Below are 23,745 nucleotides of genomic sequence, written 5' to 3'. Positions count from 1 at the left end.
CGGGGAAATCTGGGAGGAGGTAAAGAGGGGGAAGGGAAGTGGGTTATTTCCCTTTGTGATGAGACTCAGGACATCTGAGTCTTGGGGGTTCCCCAGGGAAGGTTTTGGGGAGACCAGAGTGAGCCAGACACTGGAATTCTGGCTGGTGGCAGCGATATGAGATCCAAGCTGGTAATTAAGTTTGGAGGTTTCATGCTAGCTTCTCATGTTCTGAACTCTAAGGTTCAGATCTGAGTAGGACAGTTATGACACAAGCCCCCGAGGACCGTGGCCGGTGGATGAGCATCCCCCGAAATGTCGCCGAGAAGCAGCAATGTCAATAGGCGTCGCCTCCGAAATGCTGCCGAGAAGCAGAGTCGTCCAGAGGTGTCGCTGCTGAAAATCAGTAGCATTTAAGCGGCGACGCCTCTAGATGACGCTACTTCTCGGCATTTCAGCGGATGCTGGTCTTTTGGACAGCATGCGGGCGCATACAGATGCCCCGGCGGGTGCCATGACACCCATCCGGGGCACTGCGTTGGGGACCACTGCCGTAGGACACTTGAATGACAATCCAAAGGTGATGATGGGTTTGCAGTGTCACCAGTCTTGGGAACTTTGGCCAAACATGCAATATCTACACGGAACTTGAATTAGCTCTGATTCACAGTTCCATTGGGAATGTGAAATCCACTTTTAAACTTCCCCGAACAGAATTGCTTAGAAGCTTCTTTCACTTGCATCTTTCAGTGCCAAGGTATCTGTAGTAATGGAATTACATACAGGATTTATTCAGTGAGGGAAGACTTGCATTTTAAGTTGTCACTTAAACTAACATATGCTGCTGTTCAGGAAGGGCAGATTTTCTTCATCAGCATCTTTTTCAGAGCACCTGACAGGCAGGGAGGAATATTTCTAGGCAAGATTTCATATTTTTTCCCCCAGAAAAGTTCCAGTGACAATCTGTGGCTTGTTGTCTAGTATGAATTCTATTTGCCATATAGATTAGGAATTTAATATTCTAAGTTATAAAAACCAAGCTGGAAATGAGACTTTGCTATGCATAGTGTTTCAGTAAATAAATAAGCTTCCTCTCAAAAGCAGTGTGAAGGCTGTCAGCAAAGTTAATAAGACTTTGTGCGAACTGGTTTTTATATCCTATTACCATGGTATGGGTATCTAGATTTTCCTGTCTGATGTGGACCCTGATCATAGAATCAGTTTGCTGTCTCCAGGTTCAGCTACTGCAATATGCTGTACCTGGGGCTGACTGAACGCCATGAAGAACCTCCAGATGGTATAGCATGCCACTGCCAATCTTCTTACTTGCGTAGAATGGGAAACGTGATCCTCTAATGCTGAACGCACCACGCCAGCTCTTGATCGAATGCTGAATCCATTTTAACATCCTGTTGATCTTAAAGATCTTAGTGTGGAGGACCCTGAATATTTTACGCATCCTCTTTCCATGTCCTTGACCTATTATGGCAACTGCACTTCTCAGGTGCTTTGGCCTACAGCTTTGAAACTCTCTTCTATGAATGACTAGACTACGAATCCTTTCACCTTTGCAGCAAAAAGCACCTATCTCTTTAAATTAGCTTTCACACAAGAATCTTCATGAAAATACCATGCACACATTATTGAAATATTTCAGACAAGGGTAGGATAGTGAATCTTTCATAGTTTGCTCTCTATTGTTTTGATCATGCTTGCATACTACTGTGGTAGGTACGTTACAAATATTTAAAACTTATCAACAGACTCTGCATTTAAAATGCCTTTATACTTTCACCACACTGTTTCTGTCAGAGATTAACTGTACTCAGCAACAGATTTTTGAAGTGGCTGGAGGTAATGAGGAAGTGATGAGGATGTTTCTTGCCTTATTAAAGAGTGCTCTTCCTGCAGCTTGGAACCCATTATGACTAAAACCATGTGTTTATAAAGGACATGAAATGTGTAAAATGAAGGAGAGTCTGAGAAAGAAACGAGATAAAATTACACCACCAGAAGATGATACTTCGTTACATATTTTCATACTGCAGTGCTTTGACTCTGATCCTCTTAACCAGCAACATGTGGCAGATTTTCAAGCTCCTCTTTTCCAGGACTGAAAAAATACAATAGAGAAATGACTCCATTGTGTTAGGATTTGGAAATGCGCAGATGATTTTTGTGGTTACACTTCTCAACTTGTCTGACTGTGATGAATGGCCATATAAACTACAATCTGGATAATGGAACAATGCCATTGGCCCATATAGGTTTTTTTCTTGTCTAGACATGACTACTTAAATCAGTCTGGTAGCGGTTTTTTGATTAAATCCAAAATACTTAAAGATAGGAATTTTTTTTTCAGATTCCACTCTGAACCGTTTGTTTAAAAGAACCCCAAAAGAAGTTGAATTACCCTTTTTGTGTGTAACTGATTGATTAGCACAATACTAACTAACCTCTTAAACACTTTCAGATGTTCCTTATTTTGAATAAAAATGCAGCTCATTACTGACTGCTTAATTAAATCTTGTTTTCTGTTTATCACAATGTATTTTTATGGAGAGCCACAAGGACTGTGTTGTATCACAAGGGAGACTTAGCCATGCATTTGTAATTAGAGCCTTAGTGTTTTGTTTGCATTAACTGTGGCAGCATTTGTTGTGATTTAAATCATGGTAAAGAATGGTGAATGTTGAGCAGGCTGCCTTAATTCATGTAGACTCTAAAGCATTTGCATTTGGGCAGAAAGAGTGTGTCTAGATGCTGAAATTACAAATTAAAAAATCTGTGTCCAGCTTTACGTGTGGCTTGTCGGTGGCTTCTAAGGCCTGGCCCACACTACAGCGTTAAATCGATTTAAACAGCGTTAAATCAATTTAACGCTGTACCCGTCCACACTACAAGGCACTTAAAATCGATTTTAAGGGGTCTTAAAATCGATTTCTGTACTCCAGCTGAACGAAAGGAGTAACCCTAAAATCAATATTACTAAATCGATTTAGGGTTAGTGTGGACGGAAATCAAAGTTAATGGCCTCCGGGAGGTATCCCACAGTGCACCAGTGGCCGCTCTGGACAGGTAAAGGAACTCTACTGCACTGGCCAGGTATTCAGGAAAAGCCTCGGGAACTTTTGAATTGCATTTCCTGTTTGGCCAGCGTGGAGCTCTCAGCAGCACAGGTAAGAATGCAGTCTCCTGAGAATAGGAAAAGAGCTCCAGCATGGAACACACAGGAGTTACTGGATCTGATCGCAGTATGGGGAGAAGATTCTGTGCTATCAGAACTGCGTTCCAGTAGACGAAATGAAAAAACTTTTGAAAAAATTTCTAATGCCATGAGGCAGAGAGGCCATACCAGGGACTCGGTGCAGTGCAGAGTTAAAGTGAAGGAGCTCAGACAAGCGTACCAGAAAACCAAAGCAGCAAAGGGCAGATCCGGATCTGGGCCAAAAACATGCCGCTTCTACGCGGAGCTGCATGCAATTTTAGAGGGCTGCGCCACGACAAGCCCCCCCCTTGTCTGTGGATTCCGAGGTGGGGGTAATAATCTCAGCCATTGCTGAGGATTCTGCGGAGGGTGAAGATGAGGAGGAGGAAGAGGATGACGAGCTTGCAGAGAGCACACAGCACTCCATTCTCCCCAGCAGCCAGGAGCTTTTTCTCACTCAGACACAATTACCCTCCCAGCCCTCCCAAGCCACTAGCCCAGACAATGAAGCCATGGAAGCGACCTCTGGTGAGTGTACTTTTTAAAATATAAAACATAGTTTAAAAGCAAGCGTTTTTTAATGATTGATTTGCCATGAGGGCTTGCATGCATTAGCTGGCATTAAAGTTACTGGAAAAGTCTGTTAACATGTCTGGGGATGGAGCGGAAATCCTCCAGGGACATCTCTGTGAAGCACTCTTGTAGGTACCCCAAAAGCCTTTTCAGAAGGTTTCTGGGCAGGGCAGCCTTATTCCGTCCACCATGGTATGAAACTTTACCACGCCATGCCTGGAGCACGTAATCGGGTATCATTGCATGACAAAGCCTAGCTGCGTATGGTCCCGGGGATTGCTGGCATTCAAGAAGCATAATTTCTTTTTCTCTGTCTGTAATCCTCAGGAGAGTGATATCGTTCATGGTCACCTGGTAAAAATTAATGTATTTTATTAAGGGGACAGAGATGACCATTCCTACGGTGATGCTTTCCTGCGGCTTAAAAGAAATCCTTCCCTTGCAGTTAGCCATGCGGGGGGAAGGGAAAAAGCTGCCCATTCCTACGGGGAGGTGTCTCTAATGGCGCTGACCTTTTTAGCATTTGGGCAGCAGGAATTTTCGCTGCTAATTGCCAAGGGAGGGGGGGGAAGGGGGGGGGAAGGTTTCAGTGACCTGCCATTACAACAGACATGCAGAGTGGGGGGGAAAACAATTCACAATTTCCTCTAGTGCTTAACCTTTCTGATGGCATAAGAAAAGAAGCAAAAGATGTGCTTTTTAGCAGTTTGGCTGCCCAGCATGAATTTTACCTGCTAATAGCCAGGGGTGGGGGGAAAGGTGGAGGTTGTACGGTTAACTGCCATTAGATGTATGCCTTACCATGTCCGCCTGCAAGCTGATTTGTAATCCCCGGACCTGCGTCTGTGTTGATCTGTTACACCACAGCCACAAGCACTAAATACTAAAAGAATCCAAAGGCGACCTTGTAGTGAAGTGACGTGCTACGTACGGTGAATAGTGTAGTTCACTGTGAAAGAGTATAACCATTGTTCTGTGAAATGTATCTCTTATGATCCTTCTATCACTCTTTTCCCCCACTCATGCAGCTGCACATTTTTCAAGCCTCCCTACTCCAGTCCGAAGGATAGCTCAGGTAAGGAGGCTGAGGAAGAAGAGGACACGGGATGAGATGTTCACAGAAATCATGGCAGTAACCCGCAGTGAAAGAGCTCATCTGGGGGAGTGGAAAGACGTGGTAGCAAAGTACAGGAAAGATGCCAGTGAACGTGAGGACAGGAGGGACGCTCGAGATGAGATGTGGCGGCAGGAAGATCAGCGGTGGCGGGATGCAACGCTGGAGCTGCTGCGCGATCAAACTGACATCCTCCGAAGTCTGGTGGAAGAGCTGCGGGATCACAGAGTGCCACTCCAGCCCATGTTTAACCTCCCTCAGTACTCACCATGTCCCGTATCTTCCACACCCAGACGTGTAAGAACGCGTGGGGGAAGACTTTCTGCACCCACTCCACCCCCGCGGACAGTCCAACCAAAAGGTTGTCATTACATTGAAATGTCCTTAATGGCCTTTTTCTTCCCTCCTATACTCCTCCCAAACCACTCCCGGGGTACCTTTTTATTTCTCTTACTCTTCTTATAATTACATGCTATTCAAAGCAAGTGGGAGGGTGGGTTGGTTACAGGGAATGACTTTATTTCCATAAGCAAGCTGTTAGGGAAGGGTGGAGGGTAGGTTGCTTGCAGCAGGAGTCAATACAGGGGGAGGAGGTTCGTGAAGGGGAAAGAAACACAGCAGTCACACCGTACCCTGGCCCATGATGAAACTCGTTTTCAAAGCTTCCTTAATGGCCTTTTTCTTCCCTCCCATCCTCCTCCAAAACCACTACCGGTGTACCTTGTTATTTCTCTGTAATCTATTTTTAATTACATGCTTTTTAAAGCAAGAGGGAGGGTGGGTTGCTTACAGGGACTGACTTTAATAAAGAATACAAGGTTTTTAAAAGATAGTAACTTTATTTCCATAAGCAAGCTGTTAGGGAAGGGTGGAGGATAGGTTGCTTGCAGCAGGAGTCAATACGGGGGGGAGGTTCATGAAGGGGAAAGAAACACAGCAGTCACACCGTACCCTGGCCCATGATGAAACTCGTTTTCAAGGCTTCTCTGATGCGCACCGCTTCCTGGTGTGATCTTCTAATTGCCCTGGTGTCTGGCTGCGCGTAATCAGCAGCCAGGTGATTTGCCTCAGCCTCCCACCCCGCCATAAAGGTCTCCCCCTTACTCTCACAGAGATTTTGGAGCACACAGCTAGCAGCAATAACAAAGGGGACATTGGTTTGGCTGAGGTCTGAGCGAGTAAGTAAAGTTCTCCAGCGACCTTTTAGACGGCCAAATGCACATTCTACCGCCATTCTGCACTTGCTCAGCCTGTAGTTAAACAACTCCTGACCACTGTCCAGGCTGCCTGTGTATGGCTTCATGAGCCATGGCATCAAGGGGTAGGCTGGGTCCCCCAGGATAACTACAGGCATTTCAACATCCCCAACTGTAATTTTCTGGTCTGGGAAGTAAGTCCCTTGCTGCAGCCGTTTAAACAGAATAGTGCTTCTGAAGACACGAGCGTCATGAACCCTTCCTGGCCATCCCACGTGGATGTTGGTGAAACGTCCCTTGTGATCCACCAGTGCTTGCAGCACCATTGAAAAGTACCCCTGGCAGTTTATGTACTGGGTGCCCTGGTGCTCCGGTGCCAAGATAGGGATATGGGTTCCATCTATGGCCCCCCCCACAGGGAATCCCATTGCAGCAAAGCCATCCACTATGACCTGCACGTTTCCCAGAGTCACAACCTTTCGTAGCAGCAGCTTAATGATTGCTTTGGCTACTTGCAACACAGCAGCCCCCACAGTAGATTTTCCCACTCCAAATTGATTCCCGACTGACCGGTAGCTGTCTGGCGTTGCAAGCTTCCAGAGGGCTATTGCCACTCGCTTCTCCACTGTGAGGGCTGCTCTCATCCTGGTATTATGGCGTTTTAGGACAAGGGAAAGCAAGTTACAAAGTTCAAAGAAAGTGCTCTTACGCATGCGAAAGTTCCGCAGCCACTGCGAATCGTCCCACACCTGCAAAACTATGCGGTCCCACCAGTCTGTGCTTGTTTCCCGGGCCCAAAATCGGCGAGCAATGGGTAGAACCTCCCCCATTACCATCAGGAGTTCCAAAGCGCGGGGGCCCGCGGTTTCAGAGAAATCAGTCTCTAAGTCCTCATCACTCTCGTCGCCGCGCTGCCGTAGCTGCAGCCTTCTCTCCTGCATTTGCAGTTCATGGTTCAGCATAGACAGCACGAGAATGCGTGAACTGTTTACAACGTCCACGATCAAGGTACTGATCAGACCAGGGTCCATGCTTGCTGTAAAATGGCGTTTGCTCACTTCACCCAGTAAAAAACGTGAGAAATGGCTGTCTTCTGCTTTCAGGAAGGGAGGGGGTGAGGCTGTACCCAGAACCACCCACGACAGTGATTTTTGCCCCATCAGGCACTGGGGTAGTAACCCATAATTCCAAGGGTCAGGGAACACTGCAGGAACTATGGGATAGGTACCCACAGTGCAACGCTCCGGAAATCGATGGACGCCTGGGACCATGGACGCACACCACCGACGTAATGTGCCCTAGTGTGGACGTGTAAAATCGATTTTATAAACCCTGTTTTATAAAATCGATTTTATTAATTTTGATTTTAGTCTGTAGTGTGGACGTGGCCTAACTTGGGCTGTGCTAAGCCACTAATAGTATCCAGCCTCAGTGTGTAGCATTTGATTTTTATAGCCCACATGAATTTTTCAGTGTGGATATTGGTAACTTTCATTTACACTAGTTGTTTTTTTTTTTTTTACAACCGTTATACATGAGTTGCAAGTTTTTTAAACTATCTTGTGTGTTAGTGAAATAATAGAGCTAGTGCTGGTGATTGCTCTGCTGATACCTAAAGGATGAGATACAGTGGCTGAAGTCCAGAGACTGAGGCTGAAAAAGGAGTAATAGTTACAAAACTTCTAAACATCCCTTTTCCTCTGTTTTTCTAGTGATGGATGTTGTCATAATCATGCTTCCCAACATTGTCAATCACAAAATAGTCTGTGAGAATCTCTGAGTTGGACAGAATTTAATTTTCAGTTGTGAAAACCTTTGAGGTTCAGGAATATTTCCTTCTGAGGCAGGTGGGCTGAAACCAGGGCAAAATACAGCAGCCAAAAGGATAGACTTCTTGTAGATCTTCTCTTGTGCCTTGACTTGACTGTTCTGCTGCCCATGAGGTGTTCTGATCACTCTGGCACTGCCCATTGCATTCTTCTGAATACAGGAACTCCTCACTTAACGCTGTAGTTGTGTTCCTGAAAAATGTGACTTTAAGCGAAACAATGTTAAGTGAATCCAGTTTCCCCATAAGAATTAATGTAAATGACGGAGTTAGGTTCCAGGGAAATCTTCTTTTTTCAGCAGACAAAAGACTATATGTACACACACACACACAGTATAAGTTTTAAACAAACAATTTAATACTGGTACACAGTGATGATGATTGTGAAGCTTGGTTGAGATGGAGCAATCAGAAGGCGGGATATTTCCCAGGGGATGCCTTACTGCTAAATGATGAACTAGCAATTGGCTGAGCCCTCAGGGCTTAACTCTCACAACACTCTACAAGGCAGCAGGAAAGGAGGGAGAGCAGACAGAGACACACACCCTGTGTGTGAGAGAAAACATGTGCATTTCCCCTTTAAGTAGCTGACCCCAGGCTTAAGTATGCTGCCTTATTAATTTAAATCAGCTTGCTGAGATGACAGCTACTGCCTGAAAGCTCCCTCCCTCTGTAGTGTGTTCCCCCTGCTCTATGGAAGATGGGGTAAGCAGGCTGCAGGGGGAGGGGGAGACACCTTGACATTAACCCCCTTCTTCCCCCCCTCTCCTCCCATATAGCAAGCAGGAGTCTCTGGGAGTGGCTCCAAGGCAGAGGGCAGGAGCAGCACATGGCAGTGGGGGAAGGGACAGCTGCTGCACAGGGAATTTAGGGGAGTGGGGTGCTGATGGGGAAGCTGATAGTGGGGCTGCTGGTCCACCCTGGTTTCAACCACCCACCAGCTAGCTGCAACGGTCTGCTCTTCCTGCAAGCAGTGGACAAAGCAGGCGACTGCCAAACGCTGTTAGAAGGCAGCATTTCACAAATTTAAACGAGCATGTTCCCTAATAGATCAGCAACTTAACATTGAAACAACGTTAACCAGGACAACTTTAAGTGAGGAGTTCCTGTACTTGAAGCTTTGTTTTGAATTCAGCACCAGTACCCTAGGGAGTCCCCAGACAAGACCAAATGTTATTGGATTGAGTGGGCCATGGTGGGGAGGGACAGAATGTCTGGTCTGCCTGTGGCGGATGAGTTAATCTATTGCTGTCAAGGCTGGTTCCTAGAGTGCAAACAAGCTTGTGTGTGCGTGGTCTCATTTTCAGTAGTAGCACTTACAGTGGGATGTGCCAGGCCTTGAGAAATGCTAATATTTAAACTTCCTATTCATTTCCCTTTTAACTTCTTTGAGATCAACATTTCAGCCCCCTTACATACCTGATGAAAAACAGAAGACTTCTGAAAAATATTCTGATTTTATATTAGTATTTCTAGTCCCTCCTGTTTACCATCCTCAAAGACGGCACATGAGCCGATTTTTAATGGCATTCTGCGGCCGCCGCTGGCCCCGCTCAGCCTGCTGCCGAACCCTGGCAGCGGGCTGAGCGGGGCCAGCAGCGGCCGGGACCCCGGCAGGCAGCAGCGTGCCATTAAAAATCCTTCCTGGCCCGGCCCAGCCCAGTCTTCTCCGTGCCCAGCCCCCGCCCGCCCTTCTGCCGCTCTCTGGCGGGGGCAGGAGCAAGCTTGGTCCTGCTGGCTGCTGCTGTAGGGCAGGTTCTGCCAGCAGACAAGCTTCTCCCTCCCCCACATCTTCCCCCAACGTGCTGCGTTGTGCCCCGCCTCCTCTCCCTCCCTGCTGCCGATGGCCCTTGCGAGGGAGGGGAGAAGAGGAGCCCCAGTGCCCTCTATGCTCAGACCGGGAAGGAGGCAGAGAAGAGGCAGGAGTGGGGCCTTGGGGAAGGGGGGTGGAATCAGGGTGTATCCCTCCAGCCCCCTGCCGTTAGCTGCTCAGGGCAGGGGGCTGGGAGCACCCGATCTCAGCCCACCCCTCCAGTCTTCTGCCCTGACCCCTGCACCCCCCCATGACCCTAGTCCTCTGCCCCTCCTACACATACCCAGCCTCCCCGACCCCATGCCCTGACTCCTGCACCCTCCACACATACCCAGCCCCCCCCACACTCTCTCCTCCACCCACCTCACATGCACGCAGCCCTTTGCCCTGACTTCTGCACCCTCCTCTCACACACCCTGCCCTGACTCCTGCGCTCCACACACATACCCAGCCCCCCCACACTCCATGCCCTAACTCTTGCACCCACCACCCTCAGCACCAAACGGGGGCGCTGCATCTCCCTCCCCCCATAACATTCCTACCTGCACCTCTTGCACCAAATGGGAGCTGCCCAGGTAAGCGCTCCACACCCAAACCTCCTGCCCCAACCCTGAGCCGCCTCCCTCATTCTAGCTCCTGGCCAGACCCTTCACTCCTAGCCCTGTGCTCAGTGCAGAGAGAGAGAGGAAGAGAATGGGCCAGAACCAGGGAGAAGGTAGATACCCACTGTATGTGGGCAGGGCCGGGACCCCAGACCGGCAGTGGACTGAGTGAGACCGGCAGCCGGGACCCTGACTGGCAGGAGCCAGTGGACGGAACCCCAGACCGGCAACGGGTTGAGCCACTCAGCCCGCTGCTGTTCTGGGATCCCGGCCTCCGGCCCAGCTCAGCCCGCCACCAGTCTGGGGTCCCAGCCCCAGGCCCTGCTCAGCCTGCTGCCAGCCTAGGTGAACGGAACCCCACACCGACAGTGGGCTGAGCAGGCCAGCAGCACAAGATCAGCATTTTAATTTAATTTTAAATTAAGTTTCTTAAACATTTTGAAAACCTTGTTTACTTTACATACAACAGTAGTTTAGTTATATAATATATAGATTTGTAGAGAGAGATCTTCTAAAAAACGTTAAAATGTATTACCGGCACACGAAACCTTAAATTAGAGTGAATAAATGAAGCTGAAAGGTTGCCGACCCCTGGACTATTGCTCTTTTAAAATGTTCAGCTGTTGATATCCATCAAAATTGAGCTCCACACCTCTCCAGTTCAGTGTCTTTGCTGCTAGGGAACTCCTTGAAATCCTGCAGTAGAAAAAAAATTGCAGCTGATCAAGGAGGGCTCTCCAGTACAACCACAATAGCTAGCACAGATCTATTCCCAGTGTGGACATAGAATATTGAACTGGCATTGTCTCCAGAGAAACTGCCATCCTAGTGATCGTGGAATAACTTCTGTGCTGTAGCTTAGCATTTCAGAAAGGATGTGCTTTCATTGTGAATCTCTGCCCCCAGCTTGGATTTTTGGCTGCTTGCATTATCAGAGCTGTGGCCTTCTGTATTAAACATGTAGTGTGAACTGATCAGTGCTGTTGCTGACTTCAAGCATTGTACAATGTGCAAAATAAACTCACTTTGAATATCTCTGTATAAAATGTGCAATTTACTGAATCAAATACAAAACAAAGCCAAGGTCTTAAAAGCGACACAAATTAAATGGTCTTGTGTCTGGAAGAGATCCTAATAAAAAAAAATACCTTTTCCCGCCTTTTGGCTATTGATAATTTTAAGTACAAGCGCCATTTTTTTCCTTCTCCCTGCCAGTCCTGACATGCCTAGAAACAGTACTAATAAGCTGCAGTTGATCATATCAACCATTGACATAAAGTAAATAGCCTTTTTTTTTTTGGTGTGTTCATCTGCTAGGTAGATGTCATCCCTCATTATTTCGTGCCATTTCACTCCACTTTGTTACTTCCCTTCCTGCTTGTTCTGCACCAGACAGTCATAAATATTCATGCAGACTTCCTGCCATCCATTTAGTCTTGTATACTTAGCTGATAGTCTGCTCCCTTAAAAAAAAAAAAAAAAAAAAAAAAAAAAAGAACCACCACCACTCAGGCTTTGTCTCAGCATATGAGAGCTGAAGGCTGCCTAGTGCTAGTGAGCTAATAGGTTAGTGCTTAAAACTCTGGTTTTGTGGAGTTGCTGGGAAACTTGAAGGTCTCTTGAGGTCTAGGGTATTGCTTTTTGTTGAATGATCTTCTCAAAATTTCTTAGCAGTTCTGCCCTATTTGAAGCACTTGATTTTTCCCTGTTAAAATCCAAGTTGATTAATTCAGAGAATTTCAAATATTCTAGCTTTTTTACTGCTTTTATTTCTAGCCAGATGCAATAACGAATGTCTAGTTTTCTGTTTTTTTAATAAAGTGACTGCATCAGATGCTTGCTCATTTTTATCACCTTAATGTAGCTATTCTGACTTTCCAAGTATAGTCCATTTTGGATTAATCTTCTTTAAGGGCTGAGATGCAACTAATTACAGTATCAAGAGAATAACTGTTAAGATTAGAAGGAAAATGGCTACTAGGTGCAATCAGTCAAGACTGTATGATAAATTCTCCAACTGTGGGATGGAGATAGGCACACACTCTCGAAGTAGCTTACAGCACTGGCTGTTTCATTCATTCTTTCGTAGGTGGTGCACTTTGACTGAATTCACTGTCATCTTGTAGAACTCCCAGTTCTTGTGATGCTGGAAGAGGCAGTTCTGTTATGTTCTTTCCCCAGGTGAGACTTTTTGCGCCCATCAAAATTTAACAAGCTGTGAGTGTTGAAAGATAATGGCAGGGATAATAACCCCGGTTGAGACCTGAAATGTCTGAGATGAGCAATACTAATCCTTCCAGTAGACGTGTGCTTGAGGTTTGGGTGCCAGTACAGCTTCAGATGATGGATTCTTAGATATTTGTGTTTCTACAAGGTTACATTTTGTAGCTGCAAATAGCTCTTGTTGTCAGTAGCTTCTGTAGAGCTTCTCCTCATGGCCACTGGTAAGTAATGAAAATTCAAGCACAAAACACTTAAATGCATCTTGCCTGTAGATCATTAGTCTGGCTCAGGGAGGCTACCAAGCGGATTGAATTCCAGTAGTGCGAGTTCTAGGCTGAGGAATCCTTGGCACCAGATAGTGTTAAGACTTTACTTCCGTAACCAAGTGCTACCCAGCCAATCTCAGCTGCCACAATGACGTCTTGCATGAAAGGTCTCTCATGTAGCTGAGCACTTGGTCATTTATGGGTTTGAATATAATGACCAGCGCTTTGAATTGTATCCAGTTATTGAGTTCATTCTGGCCCACTCCATGCGGGGGCAGCTGTCCTATGCTACCTGGGATTTCCATGTGGATTTTGTGGGTTGCCCCTCGGAGTCAGCCTTGACAGCAACAGACACACACGACTGAGGTCTGCATAACAAGCACTTCAGACATCCACAGTTAAAGGGAACTTTTCAGATGCTTGGAGCTGTGGACGGTTATCAAATGAGGGCAGGGAACAGAGGGTATGAATGGAATGGGAAGGAACAGAACACAGGAAGGGCACAGCTCTGGCCTGTGAAAGGAGAAAGCGTGTTTGGAAGAAACAAAGGCGAAGGAAGAGAATCTACAGGGAAACAGGCAAAAATGGTAAAAGGAGAAAAATGACACTAATTTTAGGCTGGTGAATTTTAATAGATCCATTACCTAGACTGTTCTGTCAACTCTGTGTTTAACTTCAGGGGGTGAGAAGATGGGGAGAAAGCAGGTGGTGTAACAGTCTGCTGCTGTGAAGGACTTGAGCCAACCTACTTCTTTGCATGCATAATTGTAAGAGGCAATTCAGCTGGAGCAGGTATCTTCCTTTTGAATTAAGACTCCAGAGGGACAATTATCCACCATTCACTCCTCTGAATTTGAATTCATGTGGACTCATCACTATATCCTTGCTAATTTGTAAAATTTATGATGGCAGTTTTCCCCCTTTCTGCTATGCCACTAACTGATTGTATCTGAAATAGCTGCTGAGTCTGGTGAGATGTGCAGTGGATTTAAGTTCCCTGAAATACTATCACCATACAACACAGATTTCACTGTGTGCACGCACACATTGCACCAGTATGTGAATTAGTATGACTGTGCCATTAATGTTTACACGATATAAAATTCAGACCATAGACCAGGCAGATAAACTTCAGATTTATCCTCTGGTTCTTTGTTCGTAACCTTAATTCATCTTGGATACTACGATTAAGTGCTCTAGAAATACCTGGGCGCTGGCTTGTCTAATTCCAAGGGCTTGTCTACAAAGAGAAGTATACTGGAATAGCTACTTTGCATTAGCCTAAGCTAAAACGCACAAAGGCACTCTTAGTTTAGAATACAGAGTAGCAGCTGTGTTAGTCTGTATACACAGAAAGAACAGGAGCACTTGTGGCATCTTAGAGATTAACACAATTATTTGAGCATAAGCTTTTGTGGGCTATAGCCCACTTCATCGGATGTATGCAGTGGAAAATACAGTCGGAAGATATATATGCATACAGAGAACATGAAACAATGGGTGTTACCATACACACTCTAACGAGAGAGATCAGTTAAGGTGAGCTATTACACTGGTCTACAATTTGAGAAGTCGTCTGCTTCAGAGAGAAAATGTGCTATTTATTATGTATTTTGATGTGCTGAATTCAAATATGACAATTAAAACAACTGATTGGCTACTGTTTCTAAGATATTTAAGTTTTTACATTTTATGTCTATGTATATTGTGTAGATAGTAGAGTTTTAATCAAAAATTGTAAACCTAGGTCTTTTCATGTTTATGGTTGCTTTACATGATAATATTTCACGTGTCCTGTTTATGTAACACTTTAAAAATCAGCAGAAGTTATATAAAATTTACTATGAAATAAAAGGCAAAAAACTATTATGTACATAGTTTAGTCCTATTCAGTGTCTGCTCGGCGCTTCTTGGCTTGTCTCTTGTATTCATTAAATGGAGCATCTCTTGTCACTGTCCAGCAATAGTCGGCAAGCATTGATGGGCTCCATTTGCCCTGATAGCCTGCCAGGAGATTCCACTGCTGTAGTCTGGAGCCCAACAGCTCTGCCTTACTCTTGGGTAGTTCCAAATCCTTGACAAGGTCATTCAGTTCACCTTGTGTTATGAGGTGTGGTTCGGAGGAGGAGGGGAGAAAATGTGGGTCTGTGACATTGATGGTTCAGGACCAGAAGTTTCATCCACTTCCTCGTCTGACTCAAGTGAGAATGATTCTGGTGCATCAGGAACCGGCAGTCCTTCTCAGTGGGGTACTGGACATATAGCTGATGGAATGTTTGGATAACGCACAGTCCACTTTTTCTTCTTTGACACACCTTTCCCAACTGGAGGCACCATGCAGAAGTAACAATTGCTGGTATGATCTGTTGGCTCTCTCCAAATCATTGGCACTGCAAAAGGCATAGATTTCCTTTTCCTTTTCAACCACTGGCGAAGATTTGTTGCACAAGTGTTGCAGCATATGTGTGGGGCCCATCTCTTGTCCTGATCTCCAATTTTGCTGCCAAAATAAAGGTGGTAGGCTTTCATAACCATAGTGGTTATACTGTGCTTTTGTGATGCAAAAGTCACTTCACCACAAACAGCAGAAGTTATCTGCACTGTTCACACAAGTACGAGGCATCTCTGCTCACTTTGGCTAAACAGAAATGTGTCCCTTTGCAAAATCAAACACTGACAAATAAGAGAGCATGACACTGTATGATTTCTAGAGCTGATATAGGGCAATTTGTTCAGCAGAGTGATGTAAACTTCGTTATGATTGCATCATCCATGACTTCTAGGAATAACACGATGCAATTCATATTATGTATGACGCAATACCAGCTTCAGATTGCATCATTCATTGTTTTGCCTAAAGAGCAAGTACTGTCCAAACCCAGTTATAGATTTATTCATAGATCCAGTCAAAGATGTATTTTAGTCATTTCTGGTTTAAATTGAGATCCCTTCCCTTTATAACTCGCTTATCCTCCGCCATTCCCAAGTCAAGGGTCATATATATTGACCCAATAGCATATCTTGAAAACTAGAGCCAATCAACAATTTTAAGCATCATTTTCGTTCTCAGTGACCCAGAATTAGTAAAGTTGGACTACATTTATTTCAGAAGCATTTTGGCTGTAGAGCAGTGTTACCAGCAGAGGAGAGAAACTTTTTGTAGTGGTAATCAAAATGGTCCATTTGCAGCAGTTGACAAGAAGCTGTGAGGAACAATGTGTGGGTGGGTGGGGAATAAGCATGGGGAAATAGTTTTACTTTATGTAATGACCCATCCACTCCCAGTCTGTATTCAAGCCTAATTTAATGGTGTCCATTTTGCAAATTAATTCCAATTCAGCAGTCTCTCATTGGAGTTAGTTTCTAAAGTTTTTTTATTGTAATATTGTGACTTTTAGGTCTGTAATCGAGTGACCAGAGAGATTGAAGTGTTCTCCAGCTGGTTTTTGAATATTATAATTCTTGATGTCTGATTTGTGTCCGTTTATTGATTTATTCCCATGTCACTTGCTTACAGACCTAAAAGTCGCAATATGACAACAACAAACTTCAAAAACAGACTCCAACAAGAGACTGCTGAATTGGAATTAATCTGCAAAATGGACACCATTAAATTAGGCTTGAATACAGACTGGGAGTGGATGGGTCATTACATAAAGTAAAACTATTTCCTCATGTTTATTTCCCCACCACCACCACCACTGTTCCTCACAACTTCTTGTCAACTGCTGCAAATGGACCATTTTGATTACGACTACAAAAAGTTTCTCTCCTCTGCTGGGAATAGCTCACCTTAACTGATCACTCTTGTTAGAATGTGTATGGTAACACCCATTGTTTCGTGTGTGTGTGTGTGTGTGTGTGTGTGTGTGTGTGTATATATAATATATAATCTTCCTACTGTATTTTCCACTGCATGCATCCGATGAAGTGGGCTGTAGCCCATGAAAGCTTACGCTCAAACAAATTTGTTGTCTCTAGGGTGCCACAAGTGCTCCTGTTCTTCTAGTGTAGAATGAGTGCCCGCTACAGGAGCTAGTTGTGGAATAGCTGTGGCACTTTAAATTCACGCCCTGATTTATTTTGTAATAGTTTCCCTGTGTAGATAAGCTATAACTCCATTGCTGGAGAGAGTGTTGCTTTCAGAATCTAGGCCATTATCTCACGTTTGGGCTATAGTGATCTCTCTCTCTCCAGCCTGAAGGGAGGTTAACACTCCAGTAGCAAAGTCCATTCAAAATACTGCAGTCAGCATCTGTCTTCCTAGTTGTTGTTTTTTTGTGTCTTTGCCCCACCCCCACCCCTTTCGGTCCCTCTTGAGGCTTCCCTTTTTCCTCTGTGTTACAGGCAACCTTTGAGCTTTTACTTTTCAAGACTTTCCCCAGTTGAGCACCCTTGTCCTTACCTGTTCTCTTATCACACCAGATTGTGGCTCTTCCCCTTTGCTCTGCTAACAATGCTAGTCTCATCTACTCCCATGAGCATCTCCATGACTTCTTCACCACTGCCTCTTATCCATACCATGCTCTCCCCAAATTGGTTCACACACATCCTTCATATCCTTTACGGACCACTTTTAAAGCAGGAGGACTTGCAGTTATCTTAGAAAAATGTTTTTTAGTAATGTTGGTAGTTTGGTGAAATGCCAACAAACCTCATTTAAGATGAAACGTATTGTATTGGCAAGCTTCAGCTCTGCAAATTCTCATTGGCCCACAGTTCCTGTCAAGTACAGGAATGTACCTGTTAATTACATCAGTCAGAGAGCGCATCACAGCATCAGCAGCACCAGAAAATGGTGATATTGTCCTTTTGACAGCATTAAATTGATGTATGCCCAGTACAAGGGCTTATCTTCACTAGAGCTCTTTTATTTTCTTTTAACCTTGAGAGAGTTGATTTCCAGTTAACATTAATATGCCCGTAAAAAGGCTGGTGGGGACATTCCCCAAATATTTGATGCAGACTATAAAATTGTTCTTCAGCCTAAGTCAGTGGTTCTCAAACTTTTTTTTTTTTTCATGGACCACTTGCAAATTGCTGAGGGTCTCAGCAAACCACTTAATGATCTTTCCAAATGTTGTCTGTATCATTAGCTAACTATCATAAAGCGCTTTGGATAAAAGCACGATATAAAACAAACTTTAATAGTTAACGTTTTTTGTTTACAAATCAAAGCACACAACTCATATTTTAATACCAGTAGTCTTACTTTTCTAATGCAATGGATATGCCCTCTCTCCCCTGCCGTGGCAGCATGCAAGCTGTGGCTGGGAAGGAGTGGGGTCTCCCCACTGCAGCAGCCCACGAGCTGAGGCTGGAAAGGGAAGGGAAGGGGGTCTCTCCCTGAAAGCCGCAGCCCTGGAGCTGGGGAAATTCACTTCTTTCTCTGGCTGCCACAGCCCTGCACATCCCAAATTCTTCTCACCCCACTGCCCCCTTCCACCTATCCCCTAGTCCCCCCTAAGGCCACCACCTCACCTTACATGTGTGTCTTCTCCAGGGTCCCGTCAGCTAATTAGTGGAGCCACGCCTGTGTGACGCCACCAATTAGGTGGGTGGCCCTTAATTCTCTTGTGTGTGGCTGCCCAGGCATACACCTTACAGGGAATTATTCACAGACCACCTGAATGGAGCTTACAGAGCACAGTTTGAGAGCCTCTGGCCTAGGCTGATCCTTCTTAATGTGAGTACCAGAAAGTGAAACTGGCTAAATGATGAAATTGACTAGTCTAGTCTGTTTTTCATTGTCTGGGGTGAATGAAATACAAAATCTGCAAAATGATCTTTATAATTCTTCTTGTTTTAATAATCATATATTGAGTAATACAAGAAAATGCAAGTATCTGATTTTTCTTAAATATGGATTTTAATTCCAAATCCATTTAACTTCTTGTATATTTGAAACTTATTGACTGACTGACTTGAAAAGCATTTTAAATAACTTCTGAAAAAAGCAAATCTGTTTTTTACAGGAACAGGGCATAAGTTTATAACCTAGATTTTTAACTTGTCTGGGGGATGACTTCTCTGGAAAAGAAACCCCATTTACTTTGTGTGTACTGGTACAAAGAAACCTCCTGCTTGTTCAGTATGATGCAAGAACAAATATTATTGTGACCGTATACAGTTCTCTCCAGTGGTAACAAACCATAATCAATGGGAGACCCAGTTCAATTCTAGAAACTAGTCTGGAAGGCATTCGTACAGTTGGTTATGCCCTGGATGGCCAAAATATATTCTGATTACCTGATACTTAGACATTCAGTATTACTCTTTCCTGTCCAAGGAAATAAACACTAACTTGAGTTTGGCCAAAGATTTGTTACAGATAACAATCTTGAAAATTAAAGATCACTTTTGTTAGACGCCAGACTCATTCTTTTAGGTTGTGAAAACCACAAATTGACAGGGGTTAGGAATAAACATCTATGGGCAGATGTATTACATAATTCTCCACTGCAGGGCTTTTTCTTTTTCTGCATCTTTTGCTACTGGCCACGGTTGGAGACAAGAGACTGGATTAGATGGTCCAGTGATCTGATCTAGTATTGCAGTTCATTTACGCAAGGAGAGCATCTTCTGAACAGTGAGAGCAATTTGACAATGGAACAGCTATTGAGTTTCCTCAATGAAAAATATTTAAGGGTGAAAACTTCTGTAGGCAAAGCCTGTAGTAAGAAGAAAAGGCTGGACTGCGTGAGCTGAAAGGTCCCTTTCACCCCTACCGTCTGATAGACTTGTGCAATCCTCTTCATTCCTGACATTCCAAAATACAACATTCACCTTAAGTAAACTTAGAAGCAGTAATAAACTTCCTGTAATTAAGTAAATAAATGAATATTGGTTGCTGCTGGCTCTGTCAGCATCCACAAGAGAATCGGCAAGTTCTGCTTACTGCTTTAGGGAATGAAACAGAATTTCCACTGCATGATAGTGGAGATTATAGAGGAGGATTTTTTTAAATAAGCTGCTTTAATCACTCTCTCATATTCCTGTTCTGCAGTGGGAGAGTGGGCTGACAAATCTAAAAATAAACTTCCTTGATGGCTGGCTCACATGGATCATTTAAGACAAGTATGAACATGCCCACCTGTGGGGTTTCTTTTTAAATGAGTCTAAAAAAGGCTTTCATGCATCATTCTCCAATGTGCTGTGTCTTTCCGCTCAGCTACACTTCTTCCCTTTCTGTGGCTTTTATTTCTAGCTCTGCCATAGCTTCTCTCTCGTGTTTCCATGCTCTCATCTTTCTGATCTTTGAGATCCCCTGAATGTCCTGTATACTGAGGACTCGAGATTAGTTTGAGTCCAAAAATGAGAGAACTTCTAGGACTTGTAATTCACCATACTGCAGCTTTGTCAGTGGTAGCTAAAGTGCAATGTCAGATCATCTGATCCTACCATGAGCAGGGTTAGACACAGAACAGGGTTAAATGAGGGTTAAATGACAGCAAAAATGCCTGAGCCTTGCACTACAGCTGTCATTAGTGAAGTATACTGTGGTGAATTATTTGTCCTAGTATAGACAAAAGCCAGTAGGAATAGCTTTAGAAATCCACACTGCAGATTCTACACTGAACTGTCTTAGGTAGGATGGGCAACGGGTAGCTTCCTAAGGGCTGGTCTACACTACGGGGGGAAATCAATCTAAGATATGCAACTTCAGCTACGTGAATAACGTAGCCGAAGTTGAAGTATCTTAGATCGAATTACCTACCGTCCTCACGGCGCGGGATCAATGTCCGCGGCTCCCCATGTCGACTCCGCTACCGCCGTTCGGGTTGGTGGAGTTCCGGGATCGATAGGAGCTCCTTCGAGTATAGATATATCACGTCTAGATGAGACACGATATATCGATCCCTGAGAAATCGATTGCTACCCGCCGATATGGTGGGTAGTGAAGATGTAGCCTAAGTATCCACACCCTCAACTATCTCCCCTTAAAGGAGACCAGTGAAGTGTGGTGACAGGGACTTAGGTTTATGCCATTTTTTTTGCTTCCTTACAAAGCACACCTGAAAGGCTTTTAAAGTTTCTCTCTGCTTAATTTTTACTTTTTAGAAATAACAAAAATGTCAAGTCTTAGTTTTGCTAGAGGAGTTCTCGGAGGACCTGGAGAAGTGGATTGGAAGTTTTCTCATCTTTTTACTGGAGAAGGCAGGAGCTATTGAGTCTTTCAACATATCCTTTTTTTGTCTCCCAGTTTTTCTCGTGTGTGTGTGTGTGTGTGTGTGTGTGAGAGAGAGAGACAAATAGGGGGTTATCAACATTGTGAGTGATGAATAAAAACCTCTTCCACTCTGAATCAGGTTTCACTGCTCTCTGCCTGTGAGATCTTAACGTTTGCCATCCCTGTTTTTTCCTGGAAGACTTTGTGTAGGAAGCCTGAATTTCGAATTTAAAACAAGCAATCCCCTAAAAAAGGGCCAGGAAGGACTGTCTGTCTTCATATGTCATAAAAGAGCAAAGTGGCACAATCCCAATTTCTTTTTCCTTTGTGGGTTACTTTTAATTACTTTGCCTGAACTCCTTCCCAAACTCCTGCCTGGCAACAAATGACCTTCTAATCCTGCCTTGGCAGGAAAATGATTTTGCATGAACTAATGGGTCTTTTCCATCTCTAACTTCTGTGAGTCTCCCTAGTGACTCATTATAGCATGAAACAAAGAGCACGTTTTGTTACACTGCCAGTAGTGGCCGATAGCATATACTGTTAATGCAGGCAAAAAGGAAAAGACCTGCTATTATTCAGTTTTATTAGTGGATGGCTCTTGTGGAGTGTCTACATCTCTAATATGCAGTGCAATGGAAGCAGAGTAACAACATCTTTCAGGAAGTAGATGCACATTTAAAGTTTATGGTAATTTGTCAGATCAAAACTGTTAGAACCAGAAGCGTATCGTCATGACTTCATCAGTATCTGAATATTCTAGGAAATGCATGTGTCATTTGGTTCTAGTCTTCCTAACACGGGCTTTTGTCAAATAGACTTAATCAGCTTTTATCTGCTTTGATCTCCAAACACTGATTTTTGGTAAGGAAGTGATCCATAGAAGAAGGCTGGCCTACAAAGTACTGTGTAGCAGAGCCGTAACAAGGAATTTTTGCGCCCTAGGCAAGGGCCAGCTCCAGGCTCTTCAGCAATTCGACAGTGGGTCCCTCAGTCCCTGTCGGAGGGAAGGACGTGCCGCCGAATTGCCACCACTTCATTCATTCTTTGGCGGCAATCGGCAGCTGGTCCCTGAGTCCCTCTCAGAGAGAAGGACCTGCCACCGAATTGCCACCGAAGATGCAGCAGCGATAGAGTGCTGCCAATCGCAGTAGAGCTGCGCCCCTCTGCTTTGCGTGCCTGAGGCAAGTGCCTCACTTGCCTCACCCTTATTACAGCCCTGCTGTGTAGAGCAATTTGTTTCTTTTTAAACTTTGAAAAAAGCTTGATATTTAAAAAGGCAGTATAACTTATAAAAGCAGCAAAGAGTTCTGTGGCACCTTATAGACTAACAGATGTTTTGGAGCATGAGCTTTCATGGGTGAATACCCGCTTCATCAGATGCATGTAGTGGAAATTTCCAGGGGCAGGTATATATATGCAGGCAAGTTAGAGATAATGATGTAGTTCAATCAGGGAGGATGAGGCCCTGTTCTAGCAGTTGAGGAGTGAAAACCAAGGGAGGAGAAACTGGTTCTGTAATTGGCAAGCCATTCACAGTCTTTGTTTAATCCTGAGCTGATGGTGTCAAATTTGCAGATGAACTGAAGCTCAGCAGTTTCTCTTTGAAGTCTGGTCCTGAAGTTTTTTTGCTGCAGGATGGCCACCTTAAGGTCTGGTATAGTGTGGCCAGGGAGGTTGAAGTGTTCTCCTACAGGTTTTTGTATATTGCCATTCCTAATATCTGATTTGTGTCCGTTTATCCTTTTCCGTAGCGACTGTCCAGTTTGGCCGATGTACCTAGCATAGGGGCATTGCTGGCATACGATAGCGTATATTACATTAGTGGACGTGCAGGTGAATGAACCGGTGATGGTGTGGCTGATCTGGTTAGGTCCTATGATGGTGTCACTGATGTAGATACGTGGGCAGAGATGGCATCAAGGTTTGTTGCATGGATTGGTTCCTGAGCTAGAGTTACTATGGTGCGGAGTGCAGTTACTGGTGAGAATATGTTTCAGGTTGGCAGGTTGCCTGTGGGCGAGGACTGGCCTGCCACCCAAGGCCTTTGAAAGTGTGGGATCATTGTCCAGGATGGGTTGTAGGTCCCTGATGATGCGTTGGAGAGGTTTTAGCTGGGGACTGTATGTGATGGCCAGTGGAGTCCTGTTGGTTTCTTTCTTGGGTTTGTCTTGCAGTAGGAGGCTTCTGGGTACACATCTGGCTCTGTTGATCTGTTTCCTTATTTCCTTATGCGGGTATTGTAGTTTTGAGAATGCTTGGTGGAGATTTTGTAGGTGTTGGTCTCTGTCTGAGGGGTTAGAGCAGATGCGGTTGTACCTCAGTGCTTGGCTGTAGACAATGGATCGTGTGATGTGCCCGGGATGGAAGCCGGAGGCATGAAGGTAGGCATATATAACATATAGGGGCTGGATGGCCTGAGTTAATGGAATGGGAGTAATAGAGCCTGGCTCAGCTCTAGCCTGGGTTAGTAGTGACCCAAGGTCTGTTTTACAAAGTTATTGATGCGTCTGTGAGTGCAGGTAGGCACCCGGGGGGGCTTATAAAAGCACCAAACTCCCTTTGAAGTGTCTGTGAGTTAGGCCCTTTCTAACATGCCACAAGGTGCCTGTATACATCTTTAGATATGTTAATACCATTATAAACTTGGCCCCAAGTTACTCCCACCTTAGCCTGTGTGAAATGAATTGGCGGTGTCACTGGACAAAGCATTCATGCCACGAACTGCTGCTCCTTTTGGTACCATTCTAGTCAGACTTAGCGGAGCTCACAG

The 23,745-nt window shown here is 44.6% G+C and overlaps 1 protein-coding gene across 3 annotated transcripts in view; it reads left to right on the top strand.

The window, feature by feature from the left end:
- The window catches only part of RAB6A (RAB6A, member RAS oncogene family), a 109,617-nt gene that overhangs the window by 35,618 nt on the left and 50,254 nt on the right, over nucleotides 1–23,745 (top strand). Inside the window, exon 1 of one of the 3 annotated variants that reach the window (XM_050931086.1) lies at nucleotides 12,476–12,494. The exons of the other annotated variants lie outside the window; for them this stretch is intronic. The gene's annotated coding sequence lies outside the window, so the exon portion shown is untranslated. Of the gene's footprint in view, nucleotides 1–12,475; nucleotides 12,495–23,745 lie in introns of those variants that run through there. 3 annotated transcript variants of the gene reach the window in all.

This window comes from Gopherus flavomarginatus, chromosome 1 (assembly GCF_025201925.1).
Source record: "Gopherus flavomarginatus isolate rGopFla2 chromosome 1, rGopFla2.mat.asm, whole genome shotgun sequence".
Lineage (NCBI taxonomy): Eukaryota > Metazoa > Chordata > Testudines > Testudinidae > Gopherus > Gopherus flavomarginatus.
This window is presented reverse-complemented; position numbering and strand designations above follow the sequence as displayed.